The 4893-nt window shown below is 31.4% G+C and overlaps 1 long non-coding RNA gene across 2 annotated transcripts in view; it reads left to right on the forward strand.

Moving 5' to 3' along the window:
• The window catches only part of LOC105569336, a 9006-nt gene extending 4867 nt beyond the window's left edge, over positions 1–4139 (forward strand). Inside the window, exon 6 of one of the 2 annotated variants that reach the window (XR_001009501.1) lies at positions 3215–4139. This is a non-coding gene — a long non-coding RNA (uncharacterized LOC105569336). The remainder of the gene's footprint in view (positions 1–3214) is intronic. The other variant, XR_001009499.1, reaches the window with a different exon arrangement.
• The last annotated feature ends 754 nt before the right edge of the window (positions 4140–4893 follow it).

A 4893-nucleotide genomic window follows, 5' to 3' on the forward strand; every position in this document is an offset into this window, starting at 1 on the left:
CAGGTATACGGAATTTTTTGTGCTTTGCTTTATCCGAGAAACCGATCTATTCATATACAATTATATTGTATATTATATTTCAAATTAACGCAAATTAAGCTTACGAGATTTAACCATACATAATTCCGTATACCTGTTTTATAAGTGACTTGCAAATCATGAGTAGGAAATGCGTAGATCGGTTAGACTAGCCATGTATGGTTAAATCTCGTAAGCTTTTTAGACACAAGCGTTAATTTGCTCAATAGTTAACTCTTGCACGCTATATTATTATATAATATACATATATAGGATAGTTAGTACATTCAGCATTAACTAAAATATGTCGGTGAATCGATGGTTGAATTTTCATCCTAGCTTCATCCTAGCTTTTTCCATTTTATAACGCATTTTAACGCTGCAATAAAACATTTTAATAAAATATATTACCATCTAATATATTGCAACTATTCGAGAACTCATAACTTATTTTCCTGCATGCGTAAAATTTGTAACTAAAAACTACTTGTCTTTTGGTAAACAAGACGATTGCATGGTCAGTTTAGTAAATACATGATATGCGTACGGGTCAACGCTATTTCCGGTGCACAAGAGATGCTAACTTGTACTAGGTGATTATGCACATATGTATTGTATGCGATGCAACGAATACGTAGGTACATTGGAAATAAATACAGTTGCTAGATTGAATTAAAGGGTTAGATCAAGACGGAACGATAAGGTTGATTTTTATTTTGAAAAATTGTTCAAGTTTTATTAATAATGGGGAAAACGCTTGTTAAACTTTATAAAGTTAAAAAAGCTATGAATATTTAAGTAAATATAATCGTGTATTTCTAAAGAAATAAGTTTAACCTTCCTTTTTACTTTATCTTTTATTATTTATCTTGTGTAATTTGTAAAGCAGGTGCAAATTTGTGGTAATTATAAAGGAAAAACTTATTACGCGAGAAAACGGATGGAATCAAGATCTCATAATTGCAGAAAGCTGTTTTGACCGAAAGAATAGATTAATTAAAGAGATACTTAATTTTATAATTTAATATTTATTATAACTTTACATAGAAATAACGGTTTCATACAAAAATTTTTAATGCTATTTATGTATCGCTTTTCTTCACAAAAATTCTAACGAAAAGTTGGAACTATTTTCCATAAAAAAGAGTGCTAGTCTTTGTAGTAGGTATGTAAAGTCAGTGGAAAAAATTGGAAGAAATGTACAAACATAAATCAATTTACTCAATAATAAAATTTAAATTTGTATTGCATAGATTTATTTGAAGAATGTTAGGTATTGTTTAGATTTTTACAAACGTACTAGTAATAAAAACTTCAATGTGAAATCAAATGAAAAATGGCCTCAAACAGGATGTTTAATATTTCTATTATAAAAAACAAACTGACGATACCACACGTTAGTTCCTTTAATGATAAGTCTTAAGGATATGAAACACAGCAAATAAATCCATAAAAATTTAGAAAAGTTCTGAGAAATCAAAGCCGTATCGAATTCGCTAAATTGCAAATACAGAACGCACATGCAAATAAAAAATTGTTATAGCAGCAAAAAATAGTCAAAGAGGCAGCTATAACGACTGCAAGAAGAATGCTATATAGCCTGAAAATAATTGATGAGATATTTTGAAATCAAAATTTTTTACTGTTCAAAATATAACGTAAAGATGTTTTACTTATTTTTTCTGCACTTTTTAATTTAACAAATGATTTTAAGCATTTACGATTAATTTTATACACATACATTCATACACATATTTTGTACGTAACATTTATTTTTCAAATAAAATAATAAGTATCAGACTCTCGATTTGATTTTTTAAATTAATTTTTTAATTCTGAAAAATATTGATTCATGAATGATAACAAATTTGAATTAGTTGTTATGCGATTTTCGTTAACAATATGGAATGCAAGCTACATTATGCGTTCATTAATACATAGCAATAAAAAAGGCAGAGCATTATATCAATTTACGGAGCATACATTAGATTGATTAGATGATGAAATAGAAAACAGGCTGATACGTAAATTCACAGTGCAAATAAAAGTTTTTGCGATCATAAAATTTTTTATCGTTATTCCATTAAGAAAGAGAAGTTTGAATTATTACATGAGTTTTATAGTACGCAATTACGTGATTTATAACTATTTTTTATTTGCAACGTGTACATGGATATATATCATTCTAAAACTCGCAAAAAAAACGTGAATATTAACCGTAACTTAAAGACAATCGTAGTTTATTGCGATAAGTTTAAATACTTCCGACAACCGAAAGAACAATGGATGCGAATTGTTCATATCTTGCTCTTGAAGGACAAATACGTATCCAAGTCCGTCAAATAGAGTATTTTAGTGGGTGGACAATTCAAATTATAGACATGAAACACTTGTCATGTATCATACAGACTTTCTGTGATAGACAGTTTTACAAATGTGAGTACAAAGACAAATTTTTTTCTCAAACGAGTGATGAAATTAGTGCAGTTTATGTTGCCAAAGCGTGTGCTGTACAGCGAGAGACAGAATGGTTGCGACACTTTTTTTTAAATGAGTTTAGAAACGTGCATTTAGATTCAACGTTACGTTCCAAAATCTTCTTCCCGAGTAATATTTTACTCGATGGCCATTCCGAAAATATTTTGAGCGTTTCCGAGCTATTTCTCGAGTAAAATTTTGGAACACAAATCTGAATCTATAACATGCGCGTTCCTAAGGCCATTAAAAAAAAGTGTTGCAACCATTCTGTCCATCGCTGTTTCTAAACTGTTTTATTAAGTAAATTCTTTGTAATATTTACACCTTCTCACCACCCGTTCTGAGACATACATTGCTTAATAATATTTATATAAATCTATATTATTAATTATAAATAAAACCATGTCTTCGTGTATGTAAGCTCTCGGTTTATTTACCTCTCTTCGAATCGTCCTGAATCGTTCAGTCAGCCTTGGCCTGGCAATAGTGCGATCGCATTGGTATGCCTACTATTTTTTTCACGGACGTGCTTGAATTATGTATCTTTCGGAAAGAGAATAAAATTCATGAGCGCGCATTTCTATTCTTTCTTATCCGATACGTTAAATCGCAGCCGCACGAAATGATATGAGAGCATTTAGCATTTTCATGTTGTACTTTATAACCGCGTGCGATTCAGCTTTTAAGTTCACCTAACAGTTGTGTTACCGCATTTTAGATTCATCGATCATTCGAAGCAACGTCCCAAGTGGAACAAGGGGTCACGATGACGTCAAAGTGATATTGAAATGGTGTTAAATAAGTGAACTTTTATAATGTTTCGTCACTATTTTGCCGCAATTTTGATGTGATCTTCAGTTTTACTTGTGGTAAATTCCTCGGCAAATTACAGAAACATTCGTATTCTTTAATTTACTGACTTCAAACCAATGGATATTATTTTAAACCGAATAAAATGTTATTAATTTAACAAGAAGAAACTTGCTGCTGCTGCTAGACCAACGCAAACATACGCAGTTGAAAAATTTGAAGTAAATTATCTTACGAAGTTAAGAAAGATGTTTGATACTTGATGTCGCTTAATCGACACGGAAAGCACGATTGCAAGATGATAGTGAAATTATTCAATGTCAAATTTACAAAATGTTAATAATTAAAGTTTTGATTGAATCGTGCAAGTAGTTTCATTATTTTAAAATATTTTAAGTTCTAACAAGTGTCTGTAGGATCTTTAGTGGCACAAATTTTGTCATCCATTGACATTTAAGCTATATGTGATCGAATCGTGTATATTTATAATTTGATTCATGCACGCGGTTACTAATATGGCAGCTTAGAACATTTTAATGAAGTATATTTCGTACTCTCGATCCCCTCTCCTTTAGACATTAATAAATATCGGCACGTATCTTTTACATCGTTCGATCGTGACGCATTTCTATTTCGTGAATCACAATCAGTCCTGCGAAACGTTTATTGTTTATGCTCCACGAATAGTCTAGCTGTGACTATATTTTATATGCAAGGCGAATCATTATGAGTAAGTGGTCCATTGTTACGAAAAAACAATGCTTTTATATTAAAAGTCGAAAGTGTACGGCGAGACTTCTTCTTAAAAACAAGGATTTGATTTTTTAAATACAATAATTTTCACATTATTAAATTTGATCTTCTAAAAGTGGAGGTTTACAAAATATTTCATATGCTTGGATAATTCTTTCATACAGTCGGCCTCTTTCCGATTATCAGTAACATGTTCCGGATATGGATAACCTTGTATTTAAAGAAATTTATCTATGACACGCTGAACAACCGATATTTTAGATTAAAAAGCAAGTTTCGGATCTATCACTCGTTCCCCTTGATATCTTTTATAGGTACCCTGCGTATTTATATATAGAAGTTACATGTCAAATTTGAAACTTGTTTCGACATATTGCGTTTCCGAGAACAAATAATGATTCATCATGCAATTGCTGGACGCTTCTCGGAGGAAGCTGAGAAGTGGATAGATAAGGATATATGGTAGAATAGATAAGCATTACATTGCAGTACAAAGGCCTGATTTCTAAGGTAGAAAACATTCATATAAATTTCTGTTAGTTTACTTCGGCTGCTTTCCTTTTAGAGAATCGACATTTTTTACACAAATCGACACGCATTGCTTTCTATTTAGGCCCGGTTTCACCGTCGCTTTCAATGTCGCTTAATCTTTCAGCTTAGCTTAACTCGTTCTTTGTCTCTTCCTAACTGTTACTTTAGAAAGAGGCAAGCGTGAATTAAACTAAGATTAAAGTTAAGCGACGTTTGGTGAAACCGGGCCTTAGGTCCGATTTCACCGTCAATAACTTTAAGCTTAGCTTAATTCGTTCTTTGTCTCTCTCGAATTATTACTCT

The sequence above is a fragment of the Vollenhovia emeryi genome, unplaced genomic scaffold (assembly GCF_000949405.1).
Source record: "Vollenhovia emeryi isolate VEMERY1.0 unplaced genomic scaffold, V.emery_V1.0 DF939124.1, whole genome shotgun sequence".
Taxonomy (NCBI): domain Eukaryota; kingdom Metazoa; phylum Arthropoda; class Insecta; order Hymenoptera; family Formicidae; genus Vollenhovia; species Vollenhovia emeryi.